The sequence below is a fragment of the Chroicocephalus ridibundus genome, chromosome 3, assembly GCF_963924245.1.
Source record: "Chroicocephalus ridibundus chromosome 3, bChrRid1.1, whole genome shotgun sequence".
Taxonomy (NCBI): domain Eukaryota; kingdom Metazoa; phylum Chordata; class Aves; order Charadriiformes; family Laridae; genus Chroicocephalus; species Chroicocephalus ridibundus.
In genome coordinates this window covers 48,404,501-48,431,496 of record NC_086286.1, presented here as the reverse complement: position 1 = coordinate 48,431,496, position 26,996 = coordinate 48,404,501, and the positions used below count along the sequence as shown (strand labels likewise).

General features: G+C 45.6%; 1 long non-coding RNA gene across 1 annotated transcript in view; it reads right to left on the bottom strand.

Moving 5' to 3' along the window:
• LOC134513031 (uncharacterized) overlaps positions 1 to 26,996 on the bottom strand; it is a 59,416-nt gene that overhangs the window by 879 nt on the left and 31,541 nt on the right. The window lies entirely within an intron of this gene.

Here is a 26,996-nt window from a genome sequence, read left to right as displayed (position 1 = left end):
TCCTCCTCTTTCTGTTCTGCTGATTACTCTTCACTTGCTCCCTGATGTGGCATTTCCAAGATAGGTGTTTCTTGTATGTGTCAGTGAGTGCTGGGAAAGAACTTGAGTGGTGACTAGGGAGTGATGAGACACACTGCTTTTCAGAGACTTCTGGTGAAAAGTCTTTAATACCAGTCATGGTGAGGATGTTGTGGGATAAACTTAATGCAAGGTCATAGTTTTTTGTCACCACTTAGATATGGATCTGATATGTTTATTAGAAATGCAAAAAAAAAAGGGGGGGGTGGTCAGTTAATAACTTTTCTGTTTTAATTAAGTAGTAATAATAGCTGCATCTGTACCATGCTTTATATATTTGGAGTACTGCAGCGGTAAGGTTGTGTAAGGAACCAAAAAAGAATCTTTGAAGCCCATGGACAGAGGGGAATGCAGAATAACAAGATTAGAGAATTCTAATTCACAGAACAAAATCAGCTTAGAAATAAAGTTTAAATAAAAAGTAATCTCATCTTCAGGTAGTTTTGCTGTCAACAGGAAAAAAGTCCTTGGGGCTCCAGGCTAAGTTTCTCACTGCTGCCAGAAGGCTACTTGGAAGCTGCACATGCTCCTGGGGTTGGGGGTAGTGTGAGGTGTCAGCTAGACAGATGCTTGTCCATGACAGCATCGCAAGTAAAATTCAGAACTTGGGGGTTAGTAGCATTTGCCCTCTTCCCCTCAGACCACTGCACCACGTTCTTCAGCCTGGCTGCTCTTATTCCACTTAAACTATTATTCACTGATCTCAACAGTGGCATTTTTCAAGCTTGCTTTTCATACTAGCAAGTGAACTGTAACAGGTTCACAGCTTTTCCAAATAAAACTAGAGAACTGTTTGTCTGGGTTGGATTCTCTGTTAAAGCTCACTTCCTTTCTAATCAGGACAAACTGTACAAAGTACATCCACAAGGCTATGCAAGTGCCCCTTTGTTGAATGCACGCTCTTTTCCTGAGGTACTCAAAGGGTTAGTGTGGCTTATTCATCTCCCAAATACCGTCCCTGCCCCTGCAAAGGGAGGAAAGGGTCCCCCGTTAGAGGTGATCAGGAAGGTGGTAGGGTTGTTGACTGGCTCTGCTAGTGCTGACCATTATGGAAGAGCAGATGGACCGCAGGGTCAAGTCACCTTGTGGCCAGCACAAGCTAAGGGGTCTCAGCAATTCTCAAGATCCAGCCTTCAGCTCTCTGGTAAGCCAAGAGCTTGATCCTCTCCTGTCACAGTATGAAGTGGCACACAGCCCTCGGGGAAACGGAGAATCAGGCTCGGAGCCCTGAAAATAATCCACAGTAGCCTGGATCACCTCCCATCCCGCTTAGTGCTTGTTGGTGCCATGGTAGAGTTTCCCTAAAAGTTTTTGCTGAAATGAAAGTAACAGAAATAATTTGGTTGTTTATCACTGAATATCATAATGGTGTAATGTTTAAAGGAAAAGCCTTTCATTATAATCTGAGATTATAAATGCCGGGCTAAATTATAAGGAGAACTATTCTCAGTTACTTTGTGTAAACTTGTGTTTGATGCTGTCTTCAATATTGCAGCATTCCTCCGGGCTCTGCAACTAAAATTGTTTTTGCTGTCCCTGAGTCTCTCCGAAATGATATGCCTTTGCTTCTCTGGGAATATAGCCTATTTTTATGACACCAAAAATATGTTTAGAGTTGATCCAGAGAGATTTATGCATATTAAAATATTTGACTAATAATTTCATTCATATGTAAAGAAAAATTAATTATGCTAGTGAAGTACAAGACGATGTCTTTTGGTTTTTTAACCTAAATGCTGCTACCAGATGTCTGTATCTGCAAAGCCATGGAAATGCAGCGGAGCTTAGAAAATGCTCAAGATCGACTCATTCCAGTTTTGTCCTCATTTTAAACTTTGTACCATGGAAAGTTCAAAAGCTTTTTCCACATTGTTTGTGAGGTTTCTCCAGAGGGAGTATTTCTGGCTTTGGTTAGAAAAGAACTCCCTGTCTTGCTAAAGATTGACAATTACGTACATTTTTGGCCTCTATCTTAAGCAAGCCAGCAGGCCCTCGGGGTGCTTAAAGTCCAGTTATGAACAGAAAGTTACTTTTAAAGAACATTTTTTAAACACTATTTGAAATCTACACGCTGATACAGCGATAAGCAGTTTTGGGGGAAAAAAAAATTAAAAAATTCCTGTTTTATCTGTATGTAGGTCAAATTCATCTGAACTGCTCTGGAAGCTTTTCTCAATTTCGGTGCAGACAAGTCTACGGGCGTGAGAACAAGGGACTCCGACGTAAAGAAAGTCTCTCCAGCGCTTCGTAGGGCCACAATCATAACATGAACTTTTCACTTTGCATCTGATATGTGCTTCCTGCCCCTTGTGTCATCATGATTCAGCATCGTGACATGCTGAAAGATCATCAAGGTAGAAACAATGCCGAGCAGTGTTAGGATGATGTGGCCTGCCACGATTATTTTGCGCGTACCTGATTTATTGCACATCATATTTTCTCTTTCCTCGTCTGTCAGCTGCCAGGCACGTAGTTCTCTCTTCTGCCAGGGCCTGGCCTTGTGTTTGGAAAAGAGAACAGGGATGCCCGGGGTGTGGGCAAGAAGGAAATTTGCTCTGTGCCCCTTGCTTTGGAAAGCTTGAGAGTCCCTTAGCTCATGCATTACAATATATCCTGCTATTTAACAGGTTACAGTCTCTGCTTTTTTTCCCAATTCCCTAGAAACCATTACCCAGAGCTCAAGAGAGGAGCTCAAGAACTGTTCCTGAAGCCATAAAGGTGTATTTCTTAAAAGACGGGACACTATCTTTGGGTGAAGGTGCAGTTTCTTTTCCCTTTCTCCAGCTGGCTAGCACAATTTCTGATACCTCTAAATTCTTTTTCTTATCGAGGCAGTTGTACCAGTAAGAGAGATTCTAAGAAAACAGCAAACTTAAAACATTTGCTGCTATGAAAGGAGAAGCCTGCCTCAGTAATTTAAGAGAGGAAGGAAAAGGTAATAGCAAGGGAGTTTTTGAGCTGATAAGACCAACTAGGTGTTATTCCTCAATAAGACTTAGGGGTTTGATTTTATTTTTTTGAGGCAATTTCTTGAGAAGAATGGGGGCAGGCTTCATTTTTGTTTGTTTTCCGAGTGAACAATGGTGTCCTCCCCCTTTTCTTGAACAATGGGGATACAGCATTATAGCTCATGTTTTGTTAAACTATCAAGATAGCACATCTGTCCTGAAGAGCTCACCTTTGCCAGGGCTGGCTACAGACGCACACGCACACAAACATTGTGAACCTGAACCCTGAAGAGCCATGGCAATCTAGTTGGGCTCGGTACAGCTCAGCACCGTGTTCTCCTGCGCTCCCCGTTCCCTCTCCTGCCAGGACGGTGCCTTTGGGCCCCCATGCATCCCTCTGATGCAGATCAGGATGCAATGTCTCGTTGGTCTCCTGCCATTGCCCCCCTCAGCGTCTTCCCCCAACCCAAGGGCTTTGCGATGCCTTTTCTTGCATTTCCATCCTTCCCAAAGACACAGGCTTTTACACCGTGCCCTTCTGTTTGCCTCCAGCACTCCTCTTGTGCCTTTCTGCCTTCTTCCGTGCCTTTCTTCAGTTGTGCTACATTTAAGTCAGGAGTGTTGAGTTGCTGCCCACCGAAAGGGGTGGTTCTGCTCCCTCCAGCAGCATGCTCCTTAGCACCACACTTGTCAAGCCCTTTGGTGAGTCAGTTCCAGAGAATAGTTTTCTGTTGGATTAACAAGTTGGATCGGCTTTCCGAGTGGTTTGATGTGGTGCAAGAGAGGGCGTGGACCAGCAGGGCCAGGAGTCAGGGAGGGAAAAGCAGGACCACCCAAGTCAGAACGGTAAGCTGACTCAGTCATGTCACGTAACTTCACCCTTATTTACTTCCTATTGTATAAGTTGACCCATTTCTACTTTCTCCCAAACTGAGAGAGAAGCCTTTCCTTTTGAAGCTGTATTGCGAGAATCAGCAGATCCAAAGTGCAGGATATGCTATACCAAGACAGATAATGGCTTCCATCAGCTGATTCTGCTACCTAAGGATGCAGGGAGAGGTGTTTTAGGCTATTGATCCTGTGAACAGCATGCCAGGGACTTAACATTTTCTCATATTTTTTTTTCTTCCAGATTTTAGTAGTTGTAAGGTTCTGTCTGTTGGTTAAAATAGTTCTTGAGATTTTAGAACCGAACAAATGTGGTATTAAAAATTGTGATATTGATGCACGCTCATTATGATGGTGTTCTGTGTCTTCTTGTTTCCTGTGCTAACAAGCACAACCCTCTGTGTGAATACTCTTAGTCTAATACCTAATAGTGTAATAGTAAGATATTTCAGCGTGTTTTAAAGCACTTCCCAAGCAACTTATACCAAGGACAGATATTTACTAAACCAGGGTAGTAGATATACAGTAATTGAAATTCCTATATTAGTGTGAAAAATTGTTGTCTTCCCCCTGCATGATCTAAAGGGACACTATTAATTTTGTCTCTTTCAATGGACATGCAGATGGCACAGTGCTGTTAATGAATCCAGTAAAACGTAGTGCTGGAATTGTATGCTGGAGAGCTTTTACAAAGCAGTACCTAAATATTAGGTCATGGAAAATTAAACTTACCAGGAGTTTGTGCAAGGACCCAGCTGAATATGAATTATTAACATCTTTGGTTTGTTCTTGGAGTGATAGTACGTGCTACAGAGCTGTAATTACGGCTGGGTTGCGTCTGAGTCTTGCTATCATGCTGCATCAGTTTGTCACTGTTAGAATTGCTACCCCTGAACCTGTTCCTTGCTCACCCAGCCAGCTAATTAGTGACCTAAAGATAAGATGGCATTTATTGGTACTGGAAGAAATGGCCTTTCATTTTTATGCAGGAGCAAAAAAAAGGTCAGCAAGCAATTTACACATTCTTCATCCACCCTCAGTGCAATGGAAGATGATAATGCTTATCTTTTCAGGAGGCAGATTTCACTTTTTTCCTTACTGTTTTATTAGGCTTACATTTTCTCCCTGGCGTTATTCTCTCTTGTTTTGGTTGTTGTTGGTTGTAGTCTTTTTGTTGTTGTTTTTTGTGAAGGTTAACCTCAGACTGTGTCTAACGCTAGGACCACGTTCAGGAGCTTTCATTAAAAAACAGATTCCTGAAAGGGTTCCTCAGATTACGGGTTCCTCAGATTAGTTTCCTCCCTGTGGACTGGAGAGGATAGGCAGAGAATAGATAGAGTCTCTGTCCTCACCTATTTACCAAATGGTAAGCGTTGTTGAAATTTGGGTGGGAGGCAATGCTCCTCCCTTGTGCAAACATATCCTCCAATAAAAGCCATGTGCTGTGGGCAAAAGTAGTTAAGGGCTTGCTGCCTTTTCTTTTTTTCTTTTTTTTTTTTAAATAAACAGCAACTTATCAATGTGGGAGGCCAAACATGGCTAGCTCATATACACACAAAGGCTCGTGTGTTTGTGGATATGCTTATTCTGTGTACCCAGCCAGGCTCCTACCTCCTATTTTAGCTAGGGTGACTATTTCTCCCCTATTTTAAGAAATATTCAGTATTTCATTTGTGATATGAATACAAGAAATGCTGAATCATATCTTTGTGGAGCAACACTCAGCAGTGCATTTGTTAATGGAACCTTATTTTTGATTTTAAAAATATCAGCCCCAAGAGACGGAATCTTCTAAGAAAAAACTACAGCATGAACCGAAAAGCAGTTTTCCCTCTCTGTTATCTTAAGATAGCATTGAATCACAGACCTAGGATAAAAATCAATGGGGAATGTGGGTTCATGCTAGAGAATCTGCCCCAAGCCTCTGATTTTGCATTTGTAGTTCAGATATGGACGAGAAGAAAACTTCTTCAGAAGTTCATAAATGTCAATGTATAACATCAAATGCTCGCCTGGTGCACGATATAATCTACTGCAAAGGTGTAGCGAAGGCTAACATGCAGGGCAAAGCGATGAAGCAAGGTAGCAGGCTTGTTTCCCTGCGTAAGCCTTCGGAGCAGCTAGATGGGAGCCCTTCCAGAATGCTCTCTGGAAACTTTCATCTGGCCTCAGCGCTCTATAAATAGAGGAGGTCTTCATCCCCGAGGAGGTTTTGCAACGCTGCTCCGCAGAGCAGTGCTGGGCTCCGACGGAGGCAGCGGAAGGAGGGTTACGGAACGGCGTGGTAGGACCGGGAAGGGGAATGGGATCTCGTTGAATGTAAGATGAGATCTGTGGCCAGGTCAGAAGAGAATAATTAAGATGGAAGGCTCTTCCCAAAAACATTTGTGCGGGGAGAAATTCCCTTAGATCCTACACAGAAAGTACTGCTGGCAGAGTGCAAAATGCAGCCACAGTGATAGTCAGCTGCAAATGACAGATACCTGATATTCCCTCAATCAGTCAAGAAACACTCCTGAAGAGAAAAACTTTCACTCTCCAGAACAAACGGAGAAATGGTTTCACTGGCATCATGAGAACAGCAAATAATGCTGTAAGAATTACTAGAGTTTACCATGTAGAAATTTTTTCATTGCTCTGACAGACTGTCACGAGTGAGATAATATACGACAGAGTAATCACAAACATAACTCTGGAGTAAGTCCCAAGAGCAAAACACTTGGAACTTTGTTTCTAAAAAATATGTAAATATAGAAGAAAACCAGTTGACTGCTACAGAAGCTAGAAAAATCTGTCCTAACACTCCCCATTTTCATTAACGTAGGTCCCTTGATTGTGACAACAGATTAAAAAGCATTGTCTTCCAAAATGTAGTTACATTGCATTTTCCAAGATTTATCTACAGTTTAAAGTGGGGCAAAAATTTTGTTGGGGTCAAGCTCCGTGTATTATTTTCAAAAGAAATAACTTTAAAAATGGGATTGAAAAAGGAAAATTTCACTCTTACTTCTGATAGCTCAGCCTCATGGTAATATCAAAATCTCAGTTACTATACGTTTGGAAGCGGAATACTCCATTACCTGTTTGATTATTTTGAGGAAAAAATATGAAAATATTAAAGAGGCTTAATTTTGACTGCGCACAGTAATTTGGAGCCAACAAAGCTAATTTGTGAGGCATTCTGTCTACAGAAGAATGAAAGCAAACCATTTTCCTGCTCACAGACCGCATATTGAACACATTGGGCCATAGATAAGTTATTGTTCGGTCTCAAAGACCTTTGATATGCAATCTTTAAATGTTTTTCTTCCTGCCAGCAGTTTCAGAATTGAGAGATCTTTCTGTTGTTGATATAAAAATAACAAGAAAATGATAATATAGGAACACGGAGCCATTGCCCTACAAGATTATTATCCCTCTGCCTTCCTGAAAGCATCATCCAAATACAATTTCCTTAAAGGTGATGTGCTCTCCATGCCAGAGCAGTACTTACTTCTTTCAGCATGCTAGGGCTTTATGGTAGAGTTTTAAAATCAGAACAATCTGATACTAGATGAGCTGGAATGTATGATACAATGTGCTAATTATAAGGTAAATTACAAGGAAAAAAACCCAACAAACAAAACAACCCCCAAACTGATGACAAATTACTTGGTCATGTGTATGGCTTTTAAGTACCCCACGACAAAACATGTACAAATGGGAAGGGATTTCAAACAGTAGCACCCATTAGTTTCCAGACACTTCACTTTGCTTTTTGATTCCAGTGAGCAAAATCATCCTAGACTGCTTCCACGGAATCCTCTACTGCAATCTCAAAGGCCAGAGTGGAAGGAGTTTTCTTCCTGTAAACAAACCTGTTTACGCACACAAAAGTAGTTGCTCCAGTGTTGGTGTAATGCCTCTGACTGGCTACAGAGAAACCTTAAGGCTGTGCTCTTGAAGTGGTGCACACCTAGCTGAGATGTGTACAGTGGTTTTCGGAATATTTTGTTAATATTTTGCTAAGTACTGAAATACATTGTTCATAAATTGGTCTGGCTCTCCTTGGTGTGAGAGTGCCTGAGAAGGAAGGGAGAGGCCAGAACTTGTTTCCAAGTGGTTTATTGACTATTAAACTCTTATAGCCAGATAAAAGCAGCAGCAAATAACCTGATCCGTGTGTTACAACAGTACACAGTCTCACCTTCTCCCTCCCTGCATTGTATTTCCTATCTAGGTCACTCTGCAGCGCAAGACTGTCGGTTTGCCAGATAATGTTTCCACACGTTGACCCACAGGCGGTGATGACAGGCACGTTTTCAGGCTGTTCATGCAAACCACCAGTGTCCCGAGCCTGCTGCTGGCACGTATTTTACCTTCTTCCTTGCTGTGCCTGGTACGGCTTGCCCAGCCTTACGGATGGAATTGGCTATACTGACATCTAAACAGCTTTGCAGATAAAGCCATCTCGCCGTCAGCCTGTCAAACATAAATTCCATCACTGCCCTGCAACTGCTATGTAATTAAATGTTCTCCTGCTAGGCATACTCTGGTTTAACGAGTTTTATGAGTCATGGCAGCAAAGGGAAAGGAGAGTCCCCAAAAACAAGAATGGGCACAAACACCCCCTTGATAATCATCTTATTTAGAGAGAATAAGGCCCTCGCGTGTCCAGAGAAGTGAACACCAGGTCTCCTTGAATCTTGTGTCAGAAGATCTCACATTGATGCTCACTGAGGTACCTGGAGAAAGTGATTTTACAGTTCTGAATTAATAAAACTTCATAGTACAGATGCTTGCAAGGAAGTGGTTTGTTTTGAGTGTGCGGTGTATTGGTCTGAGAGTGCTTGAGAAGGAAGGAAGAGGTGAGAACTTGCAAATTCTGTGCTCTCATAAGCTCAACCCCAAACCCACCTACACCACAGGACATGTATTACGTGTATGAGGAGAGCATGTCTCTCTCCTTCACGTTGCCAGGGCCCAGCAGCCAAGATCCCGGCGCTTAAAGCAGCACCAAAACAGTTTCCTCCCAGCCACAAGTGACTAGGTGCATGAAAATCACAGGTGTGAGACGGCAGCTCAGCAGCACCGATCTCGTGCCCCGCCGAGGCAGAGGAGTGGACACTGCATGGTCAGGACCATCTGCACCCCCGTGCTTTCACACCTGGTTCCGGCAGCGAGGGACTGTGCCCCTGGCAGCGTGCACAAGGCAGTGAGGCTTTGCTTTCCCCCCAGGTGGACCTTTATGCTAGCTGGAGACAACTGCCAAGGCGTGGAAGAAGCAGTCAAGGAGCATGTGGGGATGAGAAAAGGTTGGCCATATCTGGAGTGCCTCTGACCAGACTCGCCCTCTTGGTGTGGCTCGCACCAAACAGGAGCCATGGAAAGCAAACGTTGTCTGCCTTGGCGTCTGGGTGTATGGGGCAAATCCCCACAGAGGTAGATAAGCCAACCTTTAAACTCCAGGCCTGTCAGCTGAAGAGATTACCCCTCGCCCAGCACTTGGGCACACACACCCCCCGCCAGCTTTCCTTGACCTATTTACGAGCAATGAACTAGATTCAGGCAGAGCTTGCACTTCAGCTGCTTGAGCTCGCGTGGTGCTTCCACTCCAGGGGGCCGAGGGAAGCACCTACGAGCAGTTTTGCAGACAAACCTGTGAGGGTAGTCGTGGTCAGGAGGAGAACGGTGACCTGCAGAGGTGGGGTAGACAGGGACATTAACCCTTCGGCTACAGCTGGAAGAAGACTTGGGTCTCCAGCCTGGGTCTCCAGCCTGGTTGTGGCCATACGGCTGCGTGCAGGCTGTGACTGCCCAAGCAGGGCTTTAAGAAGGGCCGTTCCCTCCCTTCCTCTCGCCATGCCACCCCAGGAGCTGCTGCAGCTGCCCCAGCAGCCTGCCTGCTCCTCCCGTGGCTGCCCTCTTCTCTCCCAGGTCTGAGCACTGTGTCCTCATACAAGGTCTGGCCAAAGCTTGCCGAGACAGCTGTGTCCGGTGCTTGCAGCAACACGCAGGAGGAATGACAGGGCTCTGTGCTGTCCCCCAGAAGGGACAAGGATCAGCCTCTGCTGCAGCCCCACTGCTTACCTTCTCCTTTCACCTTAAGCTCTTCATTTATCTGGGTCCCGTTGCAAATGCCGAATTAAACTCTTAATACCCCTGAGCAGGGATGGAGGGTTAAATCAGATGAAAGATTAGCGTACCTGAGCAGGATATATGCTTAACTAAGGGTCCTGAGTCTAGAACTAAAGTCCCAAATGCCCCCAGGCAGCTGGCTACGCCCCTGGTGGTGGCAAGACTTGCCAGGCAGCTGCCCGCGTGAGCTGCCAGTCCCTCTTCATAGCCGGAGCTGCTGGCTGCTGCTCTGGGCAGCTTGGCACCTCCGTGTTCAAGATCAGGACACCAGGCTCATTTGGTGGGCAGGAGAAAGCAGCACGTGAAATACTTTGAAAAACCCCACCAGCCCGAAGCAGGTGTCTGGCCTGCAGAAAGCAGTGGGGTTCACACACAGCCTGCTCCTCCAGACACAGACGGTTTCTTGCTTCTCCCCTTTTCAGTCCTCCAGGCAGTTTTTGAGGTAGCCACCAAAGCACATGCTTGAGGTGCTGGCAGACGAGCAAGGCCTGTGCAAGCAAGAAACATGGTTTGTACACGAGAAGCACGGGAGGTCTGGCATACAGCACCTTCAGTTTGTACATACCAGGAAAAATGAAAAACCAGTAAATAAAACTGTCTGCTTGTCTTGGCTCAGGGGACTGGAGGCGGAGACTAGGTAGTGTGAGTTAGTATAATTTAATTTCCATTTCTTTGTCTTCTATGGGCTGAGAAGTTCATGCTGATTTTCTGTATTTCATATGACTTTCTCAATCCCCACAGGCTTCAGTTCTGATCTCTTTTTAAACCTTGATATAACCATGCTATTTTCAGTCTCACAGACTATTTTTGGATAATATCTATACGATACGGTCTTTTTTGGTAAGCATCACAGCCAAAACTGTGCCAGACTCTCCTTCTCTTATACCTTGATTGCTGCAACATCCTTTCTCTGGTTGCGAGACGCACGCGTGTTTGCCCTGCGGGTATTTATTCACAGAGCTGCCGCAAAAGTTGTTCTCTTTGCTTGCCGTTTTGTCACCCCTTCCCACTGGCACCCTTATCTCAGCAGGAGAAGCACTCAACCCAATTTCTACAAGCCCGTTTATATCGTGGCTGGTGGTATTACTCTATACGTGCAGATGGACACAGCGGGTGGAGGGATTTTGCTGCACCCCGGGGTGGCTGCAGGAAGGAGCGCAGCCAGCAGCATCCCGCTGCTGCGACACCCCCAAGCACCCGACACCCCCAAGCACCCAACACCCCTCGGGGCTGGCCACGAAGGAGCCGCAGGCCGTTGAATCGCTGTTCCTTTCCAGCACCACCTTTCCCCGTGTCCCAAGGCCCCATTGCTGTCGCATCAAGGATGCGCACCACTCCCAGGATGGGCGAGAGAGCCCTGGGGAAAGGCGGCTGCAGGGTGCCAGAATAGTCCTGCCGCCCCCAGAGCAAATTCCTCCAGCCCCGGGCAGCCTAATTGCTGTGAGCTCCAAGCTGCCTCAGGAAACAGGTCATCAAGGGGAGGCTCTAGGCCAAAGGAACTGGTTTTCATTAGTATAATCCACAATGGGCCACTCAGAAGCAATCTGCACCGTCAGGTAGCCCAGAGTCCCATCTTCCCTGGTAGACCTAGGTAGATCTAGCCTGCTAGGATCCTACACAGACTTTCTCCTTTGCCACCTCTCCTGCTTCCGCTGAGATGTTGTGTGAGTCATCTGGGGGCTTATTTTAAGGAACAGTACAGCACTGATCTATAGTTTTTCTAAGCTGCACATTATACCTATGGAAATACTATAAAGCTCCTCTCAACAAGCATGGTTTGAGTTTCCCCTAATTTTAAACCATCGAACACAGCTGCTTGTCTATGCTTTCAAAGCCTTTGGAGCCTATCTCCATTCTCTCTCTGACACATACAAGGTGAAATCCCACCTTCCAGGAGATGGTGACATCAACCCTTGCTCCATACTTAGATTATATCCCTGCAACTTCATGCTCTCTCTCACACTGCCTTCCACTTTCGGGCAATGCTCCCAGGGAACATCCGCTTTCCAAAGGCTCCTTAGACCTGTTTGCAGCTGAACTGGCAATGGCAAGGCCGCTGGTGTCCTAATTCATTTCTAAATGGATATGACACTAAGTGGTATCACAAACAAAATGCCGCGCAATTTCTCTGCATGCTGCAAACAAGATGAACTTGGTTCTTTAAAATAGAAATATATAGGACCTGGGTCCACGCAGATGGTTATACATGGAGCTTAGGAAATAAAGATCCCAAGCCTGATAAAAATAATGAAAGAAAATATTCTAGATTTTTTTGTGACTTCTGTTCTCTTACTGTCACGCAGAACTTGCCTTGCAGGCTAATCTAGGGCATCACTCTATTTTTTTTAAGACAGTAGTTTCTTTCTTCCCCAAACCACGTTCTAATGTTAGTATTTTACAAAATATAACAAAAGTTTAAACATTTTACCTTGTCTATGATAGAAAATGGTACAGTCCTATCAATGCAGAAGTAATCATCCCCACCTATTGTGCAGACAGCATAAAGACATTTTATAACAGAATAACAATTCCCAAAAAAGAACTGAAATAAATTTAACAGTGTAAGTCACCTCTCTATCATCCAAAGTAGAGCTTTTGCCAGTATAAACTAGTTGTTTGGTTACAAAACATCGCAGTTCTTACTGCAATTATTATACTAGGAAAACTAGTAGATCCAGACTGCCTACAAAAACACGACTGCAGCAGCCACCAATATCCTGAGGACTTGTTACACCAAAGTCAGTCCAGTTGTAACTCCTGATTCCATTGAAAGTTATTCCAAGAATGACATTTTCCCACTGGACTGGATTCTCTCTCATAACAAGAGTGTAAAGTGCACTTCTGGAAAAACCACATATTCCAGGAAATAATGTAAAAAGTAAATTTTTTTTTTCTTATGGTTGGGGGGAGGGACTGCGGGGTGAAAATGAGTAATTTCTGTGTTGCTGCTGCAATTCTGCCACTCCGCTAACTATCCAACCTCCCACCAGCGTGCTGCCCCCCTTATTGTGCAAGCTCGTGAGATTTTTGCAGCTCCAGGTGGCCTCTTTTTCCCTCCTAGATAGCACAGCTCGGCCTCACGGTCAACACAACAGTTAACCAGAACTTTTTTTAGCTTGATAAATATATCTGCGTGAAGGCATTGCGTGGCGCATGTGAATCCAAGCGGGGCCGAGGTGTGGGCCATGCAGCCGCATGCCGGGCGGGCGGAACTCGCTCCCTCCCAGCACGTAAGCAGTGGAAACTTACAGCACGTAGGGCACAGCAGTGTTAATCCCCCTTGGCCACACCACTGCCCGGCCCCATGCTTTGGTTTCCACCAGTGCTCAGGTGGCCTCACGTGGGGCATGCTAGGTTACCTGCGAATGGGGGCTTGGGGATGGGCTGGGCACCCGGCCCCACGCTCAACCTGGGTTCTTCCTCCTTTGTGGGGCTTATCTGAGCTCTCCTTCTATCTGCTCCGCTGTGTTGTGGTTTTTCTAAGCCCAACAGAGAAATAAAAGCATCATCTTCCTTTCTTCAGGAGAAAGGGAGCTGCTTCTGGGCGCTGAGGCAGCAAGAGGCAGGGAATGCTAACGTGAGTCAAGTCTGGCCCTCACCATTGGCAAAGTAAGCAGCGGGAACGGTGGTGGCTCTGCTACGTATTTTAGCTACACCACAGCTTGGGAAGTTAGAATGGGAGGGTACAAACTACTGTCCCTTCTCCCACCTCTGCTGTTTCCCCCTTCTCCAATGGCAGTAGGACAGCATACCCAACTATCCAAGGTCTTCTGCCAGCTCCCGGTTCCAGCCTGGCCATTTCCGTCTTCCTCTGAGCGGCATGAGCCAGTCCCAGTCCTGGCCTTTTATCCTTGGAGCGGCAAAAGTCAGCTTTGCCGGCTCAGCCAGGGAGCCCAGAGGAATGGCTTTGGCCAGACAGACCCAACCAGGTGCCCTCAAGTGCAGCGTTCCATGGGTCTGCTCTAGCAAGCACCAGGCATGGGCTTGGCATGTTTTGGTACCTTCACTTACAATTAACGCCAACTCATTTTACTTCATATTGCAGCAGCCTAGAAAGTGCATTCAGTCAGTGGCTGGACCTCAGCTAGGAGGACGATAACATTAAAACTCATTTAAATCATGCCTTTGCACTTGTCTGCCAGATGTTTTGCACGCAGCCGAGTGGTGCTCAGACAGCATGGGCAATATTGCTACCTATGCAGTTTCACGTGGCTCTAGCTTTGACCATTGTTGCTGTTTCCTCTGAGGTTTGGGGCACTTTTTAGAGATGTTGCTCCGTTGCCAGGGTGCGTGCAGCTCCGCAGGATCAATGGCGAGGACAGCCCACTTCCACTTCACAGGCTGGCTTCCGGCAGGTGTTTCACATGTGGTCAGCTCGGACCCGACTTTGCACTGAACGTGACTCAGAGCGTGTCCCTCACCACGCTGGGCACTATGTGGGCACAGGCATCTGTGCAAAGCAGGTGCAAGCCACCGTGGAAATGACCCTGCTCAGGTATCAGGGGCTGTGTCACCTGGGGTGTTTCACCTCCATGGGGAATCACGCCTTAGGCTTCTTTTCACTCCCCTGCCTGGGTGAGGGGGAGTTTGTTTTAGCACGTCAGGTTGAAAACTTCAGTGGGTTAGGAGTGGCTTCACGCGCAGCTCAGCTGTCCCAGCTCAGCAGCAGCCTCCAGGGGAAGGGGAGAGCGGGCAGTGAAGCGCAGAGAGCCCACAGCTATAGGACTCTACCTGAGTGGGTGAGTTAACCTCCTTTGCCCGCTTTTGTGAAATGCTGCAAGGTTTATGCGTTTCAGTATGTGCCCTGTGCACACGTTACTCATTTGTTAAAAGCCTGCCGGTTATTCCCCCTCATCTGTTGCACCCAACTGCTGTTTATCCTAATTCAGCATTTGGAAAAATCTTGTCACACAAATTACATTAGCAGAAGGTGAAAGTAAGCAAGGAGGAAACAAGGACAACTGCATATATTCCATGTGGGTAGATTACTTGTTCTTTTCCTGTGGAACAACTGTGGATGTTTTTCTTATTTTAAAAAAAAACAAAACCACAACAAAACAACAAACCACCCCCAGCCCCCAAACCTCTGGCTGCCTACCAGCTTCAGCTGCGCCGGCCATACCCAGCTGTATGCACGGAGCTGAGTGATGCCCCCCTCAGAGCCAGGCACATTCCAGTTACTTGGCTCTTTGGGATTAACTGTCCCTTTCATCAAGTTGGCCTGGACTACCGTTACTGTTGATCGTGCAGTGCAAATCTTCCCGGGAAAGACTCTCGGGCTATTGATTACAAAAGGTAGCCATTTCGGCAATCATTACATAACAAAATGCAAACCCTCCATGTTGCAGGCAGTTGTTGCCATAGACAGGAGCTGTTTATTGATCCCAGCCAGATATGAAAATATGCATCCTTTACACCAAGCGATGTTGAATATCTAGCGTAGCAAGATGAAAACCATCCTTTATGCCACTTGGGGGAAAGAGCTCTGCCAGAACGTGGGAGGACGTACGTTATCTCACATCCTACCTAACACATAGCGGCTGAGAGCAACAAGCAGGAGGAGAATTACAACACTTCATGCTTGTGAAACATCGTGCCTGAGAAGCAGAAGGGTGTGGATTTACCCCCACCTCATCTTAGGTGTCTAAGTGAAGCATTGGTGTCAAGAGCACAGTTTTTCCTGGACACTCCCACAGAGAGAGATGCAGTTCAGATTTTAGGAGGGATAAATTGCTTTCTGCAGGCACCTCCCTCTCTCTGGACCACAGAAGACACGCTACAGTCCTCACCTGGGAGGAGTCCAGCTGCAGCGAGGGAGCAGGGTGGCAGAAACACTGCCTGAAGGGAAGATACTGGTAGTTTTTTGGGGGCCACTGTTAAGGAAGGGAAGGGGCAAATCCTAAATGATTGGCTCAGGATTCCTCTGGTGGGGGGCCAGGCAGAGCCAGCAGCAGGCAGCACGTACAGCAGATCCTCCAGCCCGGAGGTGTTCTCAGGAGGAAGGTTGCGCTAGGACAGTCCCCATGAGATAAGAAACTCCTGTGATGCCAACCCTGAAGCTACGCCGGTTTACACTAGGATGAAAATAGCTGTCAGAGATTTTATACTAGTGAAAGGTCAGGCAGACTGGGACATCAGGGGGCACATCAGGGGCAGCATATAAAGAGGCGGGCGAAATAGCAACTTTCCTCCCTATGTGCTGGAGCTCTACTCTGAAGATAGGCTCCTGAACTATTTATTGGGACAATTGTGTGTCCACTCTGCCTAGGAACAGGTTTACCTCTAAATGCTGTCACCATTAGAATACATATCGGATGGTTTTGAGAGGCCCTGGGCTCAGGCCAGGATTGTACTGTGCTAACAGAGAATTCAAAATATAGCCCTGTCGCATATCCCCTGCCTTCCACGAGCTTGCTCACAGCGTGTTCCCTGTTAACACTTTCTATGAAAACTGGCCAGATCCCCTTCTCAAAACCCACAGGACTCGATGCCAGCAGAGCTTACATGCACGTGGGCTGCACGGATGGACAAGTTCAGTGCACCTCCTTGATGCCAACGTGTGCAAAGGAAAAGTCACTTTTTACTTTCCCAGCAGATGCTGCTGTCCTGGGGTGGGGGGGACACCCTGCAGGCACCCCCTCCTTCTGGCCACAGAAAGCAGCTGCCAGCAAGGGGGAGGGAGAGCAGGGAGGGGGTGGCTTCAAGGAGGATTTGGAAGAGTTCCAGTTCTTGCAAGGCCAGTACCACACTGAAGAAAAAAAGGTGGGTGGTTCAGTAAACCTGGCGTGGGCAGCAGTGCCAAGGTGACAAAGGGCATTTTCCTGGCGGTCAGCCTTGAGCTTGGGGGGGTGGAGGGTGCAGCTGCGTGTCAAAGCAGTGGAAGTGAATGTGCGCATCGCTATGAACACACGTAGGAAGCCAGTCCCCGGGAGATGATCAATGGCTTTGGAGGTCTGAGGTGCTCCAGATGAGTTGAGCTCACAGTCCTGTTGCCTGACCCACACTTTCCTCTGCCCCTTCTTACAAGAACTAGGCTTTGGAAAGAGTGCTTCTGTGATGTGCGTTAGCACCTCGCCATCCACCACGGTCAACATACCGTTTTTAAAGTCGTCAGGTCTGGAAAAAATCATGTTAAACTTTTCAAAATATGCCTGCTTTTCCCCAACTGAGAAATGTGGCTGGCCCACTATGGACGTGGGGGCCCACAGGAAAGATGGGGAGGGACTCTTTATCAGGGAGTGGAGCAATAGGATGAGGGGTAACGGTTTTAAACTGAAAACAGGGAAATTTAGATTAGATATTAGGAAGAAATTCTTTACTGTGAGGGTGGTGAGGCACTGGAACGGGTTGCCCCATCCCTGGAAGTGTTCAAGGCCAGGCTGGATGGGGCGTTGAGCAGCCTGGTCTAGTGGGAGGTGTCCCTGCCCATGGCAGGGGGTTGGAACTGGGTGATCTTTAAGGTCCCTTCTAACCCAAACCATTCTATGATTCTGATTCTATAACACGGATAATGAACAGTAGCTGCATGCCTCCCCTTCCTCCTCCTCTCTCCATGAGCCTGTGTGCACCTTCCTGGCAACTGCACTGGTGTGTGTGTTTCGGCCAGACCTGGTGATTGCTCTGGTAGGTCCCCACAGAGGCTTGTGCTGCCCCAGCTGAGAGCACGGCATGCTGCAGCCCTGGGGCAGGGGCAGAGAGCAGTGAATTGGCAGGGTCAGAAATGCCGCACGGGGGCTCAGCAACCTGCTGCCACGGAGCCTGCGTCTTCCCTGGGTGGCGCAGGAAGCACCTGGGCTGGAGAAATGAGCCGTTTAACTACTGCCTAAGATCAAAATGAAGAGCGCCTTTGGAAAACCGGCAAGTATTAAGCAATGCCCGGGGCAGATGGAGAAATAGAAGAGGATTTTGTGTTTTGTGCAGCACTGTGAGAAAAGGGAGCGACCTTCCTTGAGGGCTGGGAGACAGAGGTTCAAAGATTTGCCTCCCAGTCTGTGCAGTGAGACACTTCCTTGTGTAAGACCAGACTCCAGGAACGCCTTCCTGGGACACCACTGGCAGCTGCTCTGAGGACAGCAGCAGGAACAGAGATGGGAATTGATCCCTTGGAGCACTGACCTGGCCCAGGTTGCTGCAGGCAGCCATGTCGTATAGGCTCTTTGGCAACTAAATACACCTCATACCAAAATTCAGCAACATTTGCTGCTGTCTTCCTCTGTGGGAAGCCTGTTTGGTCATGCCTCTGGTAACTAGGAACTTTCCTCTAGTTTCAGGACTCCGTTTGTTGATGGCCAGTTTGTACTCAAATATTTTTGGGTCAGGTTGTCCTTCAAGTTGAATAGTTCGTCTTTTTCGCTCCTGTCCCCCCACGGTGTTTACGGAGAGAAATTGCAAGTTCTCTCATCTTTTGCTTTGGTGAAATTCTTCACGTGTCTTACAGGACAGGCTGTGCGTTCCCCATAATTTTCCTGGACATCTCTTCACAGCACCTGTTCCAGTTTGAGGGCTTTCTGAAAATAGAGCTAACTGGAATTGTATACAGTATTCCAGATGACGTTTCTCCAGTGCCTTTTTTCCAATGCGATTAGCATAATTCCCACCTCTTTTCCATCTGATTTTTACTACAGCGTTTGACTCTCTGTATAATTTCATCTCTCAGGGATCTCTGCCTGTGATACCCATAACTTCTTGAGTACCGGCAACACCCTCCAGCTTTCTGCTGTTGACAGATTTCATCATACATCAGTCATGTTTCACAACACTCCTGGGTTTTTTTAATATCTAAACTGTCAGTAAAAGAATTTAAAGCCCTAAGACTGGTCTTTGTGGAACCCCCTCATTCCAGCACGGCACCTTTCCAACACTACTTCTCTTCTTCCCTTCAGGCATTTCCTCACCCCCGTACAATTTGCCTACTAATCTCCATCTTCACCAGTTTGCCTTGTAATCACCTAAGTAGTGGCACTGAATCAAATGCTTTACTGAAGTCCAATAGGTGAGACCTACCATGCTTCCTCTGCCAAACAGATTGAGTTATCACATCTAAGAAAGATAATTGCTTAGTTTGTCATGATCTGCTTTTGAAAGACCCATCTTGCATCTTATCCTGTTTCCCAGTTACTCATTACATGCAATTTGTAATTATTCATTCCTCTAAATTTGTTCGAAAGGTCTCAATACGCATTTGGCAGATATCTGGTGAGGACACGTTCCATAAACTTTCTCATAAATCAGATATGGGATTTTTGTGTGACAGATCTAAATAATACGCTATACCTACTTGTGCTTTCATCAGCCTTTAACATGGTCTATTTTTAACTCTTAATTTATCGTTCAGGTGAGTGCTTGCTCCTGAAGGTGTAGACAGATTCACTGACCTTATTCAAGACCTTCCATACAGGCTTCTTGTGTTTTCATGTATTTTATACTTCGGTTCTCAGGTTGTGCACTGTGTGAATGCTTTATGCCTTCAGGCTCTGGGGAGAACAAGTTGTAAAATTTGCAAAGAGCTGCTTGGCTGACTGCAGAATATAAAATTAGTGCTTGAAAGGGGAGAGCAAAACAGGCAGGGTAAAGGCAGTGTTTCTCCTTGGAGTCACTCAGGTGCTTTGAGAGCCGCAGTGTTGCAGGAGCAACTCAATGTCAGGGGAACACAGGAGTTTGTTTTCCTCAGAGAGATGCTTTCCCTGCCAAGCTGGCAGCAGCTATAGGCGAAGCCTTAACAGCGAAGCACTTTCATAGTCCCTGTGCTAGGAGGGGAGTCCTCCACCAGCGACTGAGTGCCAGAATAGTGACCTTCACCATCTGATTCCTTTCCACCTCCTTTCTGCCGTCTCGTTTGTTTGCTTGTTTGTTTTTGTTTAGGGAGCTCTTGTCATTTCATAACTATAGTAATGTTCTTCACAATGATCTTTACAGGCTCTCCAAACTTCTCTTCTTTAGTTACCAAGATGCTGGATGGCAGTGAACACATGTATGCCTGAGGATTTGCACATTGCAAGGGCAGAATTTACAAGGTGAGAAAAACACGTATTGTGTAACACTCAGTTTTCCAGCACAGCAAAGATAAGGTTTCCTTCAATCCTCAAGCTGTTTCCCACAACCATTCTGAGGATTATCTCCACAGCCTGCTCTGAGTTACGGGAGATTCTGGAGGAAGTTCATTTCTAGCTTTCATCCTGCATTAAGCCTCCGTGGTTCATGGGCCTAACATTTAGTGAGCTCTCTACCAGTTAGCCGATCCGCTGTGTTTCATCCGCCGTGGGGAGGGAGGAGAGAGATCCCCCGAGGTTAAGCATCTAACTTAACAACGCTAGTGGAGCACAGCCCAAGATAAGAATTAGAGGGGACGCTGATGACCAGCCTAGTGATAGTGTTTGCACTTTTGCAAGTGATCCTGGTGTGGGAGGGTGTGTTCCCCAGTCATGTGAGGAAACAGCAAAGAAAATATCTATTTGCAAAGGTGAAGGGGAGGTCAGTGAGATGAGCATTGCAATTATTTGCTAGTATGGGGCCCCCCAATATTCTCTCTATAAAGGAGGACAGAGGCACTACCAAGCTGGGAAAAGATAGCCATGGCCCTGTGGATTTAGAAATACACCAAAACACTTGCCGCCTTTTAAATTCTATTACAAATTCCCTGCAAACAGGCTAAAATTTCGCTGCCATGAGTATTTATGGGATGGTTAAGGCACAATAATTCACATTTTGAAGGATGCTGTCTACTTGTACATGAGACACTGTTGTCATATATCCAGTCTAATCCACTTCTCACGCTGCCAGGTGCACAAGGCAGATGTCTGTCATCACCAACTGGTTCTATCCCAGACCGGTCCCTTGAAGATGTTCAAGTTGATGACTTGCGATGTTGCTGCTTTAGTCATTATTGTGTTTCCTCACGTTCCTCAGGGTCACCGTCTCTTCTTTCCTCTTCATGTTGAAACAGGGCTTGTTGAAGAACCTGGTTATCTGGCACTCTCAAAACATGGCCAAGGTCAATCTGTTTTCTCCACTGTACTGTTTGTACAGCTGTGGGTAATCACGCAGGCTCTGAAATCTCAGCATTCCTTTTGCTCTCTGGCTGCTTTATGATCACTGTCCCCCGCAGGCATCCGCACTGAAAGCACTTTGATTTCTGGGGAATAGACACGTCCTTCCAAGACTTCAACTTGTACAGGTGTATGTGTAATGTAATGTATTTTTAATAACAGTGGCTCAAAAGAGCTTACAGGGAAGCTTAATGTTGATGCTGATGACTTCCATATGGGATGTATTCTTGTTATAGAAACAAAGAAAAATTCCACCCATTTTGATATCATATTCTTAGACCAGTGAGTAGAGATGTGCATGTCAGGCAGAGGTATCCTTAAAAGCCCTCTGCTCCAAGCTTACTCTATATTGTGTGTTACACTTACATAGCCTGCGGTACAGTGAGAAAACATTGTTAAAGGCATTTAGCATTAAAAAGGCATTAGGATTAATGTTTCAGTTATTACAGTTTTCTGTATATTCAGTTTTCTAGACTAGTATTGATTCTCTGGAATTTGTTGATATAAATAGATTTTCCTGGAGGACAGGAAAATAAAAACTTCATGCTGACTTTTTAAATATGAGGTTATAAATGCATATCAAACCTTTATTACTTTGCTCTCTGGGGCCTTTGCACTGTGACAGAACTATAAAATGTTTAGTCTGTAACGAGCACAGCTCATTATGATTTCAGTTTTCCAGGTCGGAGCTGATCACACAGCACAGCAGTCAGGGAGAGCAGGGCCAGAGTTTTGGATACACCTGGTAAAGTAACAGACTATGGCCAGGTCACAGCATTGGCATGTGTACAGTAGATTCAGTGAGGAGGTTTTCAGTCTTACTGTCCTCAACATCTTCAAGGTTATCACCCATGATACAAAATTGTGTTCTTAGACTAATACCTCTTGGCAAAGTCTTCTCCAGCTCATTTTCAATAGACAAAGGAGCTGCATCAAAACCCTCCCTTAAGGCCCAACATAAACCTTCTAGTTTCCGTGCCTGGACCTACACTTTATCTTTCTGCAGAGTATAAGAAGGCTCATGATCCCCCTGTGGCACAGAGGCAGTGGATAAAGTCTGTTAGTGTGACGCCAAGACACTGTTCCTAGAGCACCTGGGTACAAAAAGGCAGAACTCTGTATTAGTGTTTAAACAACAAGGCAAAAGCTGGTCAGTAGCGATCACCGTGACCCTGTGCAGCAGAAGAAACTTGGATAAAAGTAGCAGCTAGGTGTGGGAAGGTATAGAGCTATGTGGGAAGGTAGATGGAAGACCACCAACACACTTTGAAGCAAGGGCTTCTTCAACACAAATCTGACCTCTTGTAATATGGCAAGCTTAACTAATGCTGTTTTATAAGGCAAATGGCCATTCTCTGTGACCAAGTTGATCATGTATCTGCCCCCTTTCCCCTCCGCATCAGGCCTGGAAGGTCCTGTGCACTAGGCAGATTTCTCTGTCCCCTCCCTACCAGCCTCAAGGTTCCTGGGAGTCGAGCTGAGTACTCCCCTCCTTATCAGCCTTGAAGGTCCCCTTGACCCCATCACAGAACAGGGAAATGCACACAGAGCACTGTCTATAAAATCAAGCAGTTACAAGTCCTAAGCGGGACTTGGACCACAAATGCTGCTGGACAGGAAAACCTGTGATTCCCCAGAGGTCAGGGATGCCTACACCATCGTCTACTTCCTCCAAGGGCTGAGTGAGCGACTCGTATTCTTTTACATGTTTCAAGTCTATATTGTGACTGTTCTAGTGATACTACAAGCCAAGGATTAAGATCTGACCCCATCCGCAGAGGGTACAGGTGACTAGGAATGCTAAGCTAACCTGTGCTACAAATTTTGTGCTATGCTACTTATAAAATTGTGCTACACTGATTCTAAAAATCCTGTGCTATTCTGGTCATAAAATTGTACGCTATGCTGATCATAAAATTCTGTCAAAAAAAATAAAGCTTTATTTGTAACTACAACTTAGTGCCATCATCATTCTGCCCAGGTTCCCCTTAGTCTTGGGTGACAAAACCCCTTTCACGTAAAATCTCTCTTGGCCTCGCTGGGAATAAATCATCTAGAAGTCCCATACAAATATCTGGTGCAGGTGTAGCTATTTTTGCAGCAAGGGAACCAGATTTATTCCAGTGGAAATATATCAAATAGCTCATTCTCCAGTCCAATAAAAAGCAACAGACGGCTCTTCGGCTCTTCATTGAAGGGGTCTACTAAGTGGAGTGGTCAACCACAGAGAAAAGAGAGTCTGACAAAGTCAAAGAAGGTCCCCGAGAGCGGCGGTACCAGCAGAGTGCATGCTCAGGGGGACACTTGTTAATCTCCATTTTTTTTGCCCCAGAATCACCATAGCCTCTACGCACGCACCAGCCGCTAATGTTAGTGTTGCAGGAGCCAAAGGGTTTTGCACTGAAGCGTGTAGGAGGGATGGGTATTTAGTTTGTTTCTCCATCCCGCAGAACAAGGGAAGCTTCTTGTTGGGGTTTGGAGTCTGTCACTGGGAGTGGTTAATATGAGGCGTGCATGATAGTTTATGGGAAGAAGGTTCCCTTAACCTGTCATTTCTTGCGTGGGTGTGTTTTGCCCTGGAGCAACCTTAACTGCTTTTTAACAGAACTTTTTGGTGGGAATTGTTAGGAAAGCATTTCTCTAACTACCTGAGCCTTGCTGTGTTTTTTTGGCCCTACCTATACCGCAGAATAAAATATTCTGTACATTAGGAATTCTCAAGACCTGATAGTCATCTCAATGGCACCCAATTTAAACAGAATTATTCCTGATTTACATTGGCACAAATGACGGTTTTCCATATATAATGTAATAGTTTGCCTCTCTCTCTCAGATGTATACACAAACACCATTCTCAGCTGCCTTCTTATAGAGGGTTAACTGCAGATGAATCAGATTAACTCCTTTGCTAAGAGCCATTACCTCCAGACTGCAGCATTGCAGAGGACCAGGAGGGTGAAGGAGAATACGTACTTGGCAATGCTTATCCAGGGGGTACTGAGGGACGTAGGTACTGAAGAGCATCTGAGACTCTTCAAGGTTGGCAGGCTTCACATGAGAGACTTAGGTATGCATACAACAAAAGATGCAAATTCTGCTGTCAGGGGATCGGATTTACCATTTCTGATAAGAACTGCACCTTCAGGCTCCCTCACTTTTGTGACTCCCATAGCTGAAGGAAAGGTTTTGGTTTTGCTTTGTTTGCAGCTCTTACTCCATCAGCATCTTTTCCCAAACTACAACAAACTATAACTTTTAGCCCACACTTTTTCTTTGTCCTGCCACTATGGCAGAAACGACGAGCATTTAATCAAGTGTGCCAAACTGAAGCAGCTAGAAATATAAAGGATCATATCACTTCAGTTATAATTTGCAAGTGTCTCAGGCACAGAGAGGGGCATGGGAGAGATGAGGGAGAAAGGTTAGTCTCTGCACTTTGCTTCTACTGCATTACGGGTGTTGATGTAGATGCAAAATAAAGATATTCTCACCTTGAATTCCTCCAAAGCAATTCTTTCATGTGGTTGCCTCAGTAGAATGAAATATTCATGAAATAGCCAGCACGCCCACCCAGACATAAGCCAGGCACTAACTGTTCATGTTTAGAAACAAACTTTCCCCATGGGTACATTATTCATAGCCGGTCACTTGCCAGTTTTCCCTTGGAAGATAGAAACTAAACATTAGGAATGCACAGTTGGGTTTCTTCTTTTTTTTATTTATTTTTTACAGCTGGATGTTGCAGCAAACCTGAAGGTTCTCCCTGTCCTTCTCTTTTCCGCTCGCCCATTTACAAATTGGCTAAATCGATGGTGCATTCCCAAAGTCTTCCTGCTGATCCACTCAAAGGCTGCACCATAGTGTATTAGCCCTTGGGAGGATCCTGACACTTCCACGAGAAATCTCAAATTCAACCAGCTGAAAAACATTTACAGCTTTCAAACATTATTCCAGGAAAAGAGGAAATCATCCTCCCGATCCATCCTGCCAAAAGACTATGGGCATCTCTGTTGCCTGAGAAACATAACAGGTTGTTGTTATAACAGCTAGAGAGCAGCTGACCTCCGGCTTCCTTTCATCAACCAGCTGCAAAACTCCTCGGTCATGTAACAGTCTCAAATTGAACATCTGACTCCAGTTTATGCAATTCCCCTGTGACCGTTTCGTAAGTTTTTTGTCACTTCGGTTCACTCAATTGTTTGTTGAAAGCATTCACAGTTATATTGGCTAATGTGAACATTTGAGTATGACAGACAGCCCCATGGTTAAGCCTTCGATCTCCAAGGCAACCTCACACCCTTGCTCTGAGAGTACGTCATGTCAAGAGACAAAACGAAACCCAAAAGGATATGTGGAGATAATTCCAGCTCTAACTATCCATAGTGCTATTGCGTTAACAGAGACTTTAGGAAACATTCCCAGGCTGGTTATTTAAACATGGGAGGGCACCACAAAGATAGCATTTGTGTCTAAGGCTATACAAACCATACAGGTCCAAGAAGAGTACACTGAGCTCTGCCAGTAAACCCAGGGATCTTAAACAGTTTCCAAAGAGCTACACTGAAATGACCGAGGCGTAAAGATATGGTGGTTTCATGTGTCTGCCAAATCACTCATGCCCTACCTCTGTACAACTCCCTTACTTGAAGCGGTAGGTGTTGAAGCAGCTTTACTAGTGTGGTCCTTGATTTGGACCTGCCACCACTCCTATGTCTGCCCTTCACAGCATTCAGCTGAGTCAATATTAGACTCCGGCTTTTCCAGAGAAGGAAAGATTCATTCTCCACTCCATCATTTCAAGGTGGTCTCTGCTGACGATGCTACAGCAGAGCAAAAGCCTCACTGAAGAATATTGTGTAGGAGTGTTATTAAAGTAGGTCATTGCCCAAAGCGGCAGACTTAAGGGATAAAGCAAATGAAGATCCTATCTGCTACAGCGGTTGTTTTCAGATGGTTTTCCCACTCAGAAAGGCACAGATCATATCTGGTCCACCTACTCATGCTCTGTCCTCACAACCGTGAGTCTTAAAAAACACTTTTTTTTCCATATGAAAGATGAGTTACCAACCTTGTCTTAGGATCTGGAGCACAATCCTATACAACCCATATGCAACATCTCAATGTGACCTGAAGTCTCCGAGAAAACCTCACTGGTTTGTAGTTAATTTTGTTTGGGGTTTTTTTGCCCCACCCTAAATCCCTGCACCTCCTTTCTGTTATCATTTACTCCCTCAAAATGTTGCTATTCCTTCTGGCACACTTGTGCCATTCTCTCTTCAGGCATAAAGAAAACATAACTGGAAGGGGAGGGGGAAAGGTATAATTATCAGCTAGAAGAAAGGGAAAGATATTGAAAATAACCTGTTGCCAAAGAAGTTTAACACTGCCACATTTAAATGGATTGGCTCAGAAAAAAATAGCAGTTCTTATTCATGACAACGTCTCAGAGATGTCAAGAGAGCTGTCGAGTATCTCTGGGCATGTGCAAAGTGTCACTGAGACCAACAGAAATCAGTGGAAGATCAAACCTCCCTTCCCCAAAATTGTCTGGAAATTCTCCACTGCTGGGAAACATTTGAATGCCAGTGCTCTTTCCACTATCCTGTGATATTGATGTAACCAAAACCACTCTGCTTTTTTCCAAACAGCTGCTGAGAACAGGGAAATAGCACAGTTAAAAAAAAAAAAAAGTAGCGTTTCCAAAAGCAGCTTAAGTGTGTGCAGCAATAACACCGACACAAATCATTTCATGTTCTGATTTTGCTACATAGAAAGCAGAAAGCTCCTGTGCAGTTGGTAGGGCAGCAATCAAGCTGTTGCACAACTGAATATGTAGATCAGGCCTGAGGAAGTTCTGCTGGGATCCTCTTTGTACTCTGTTTTTCAAATGTGATTAACATCTGTTTTCTTAGATTAGGAA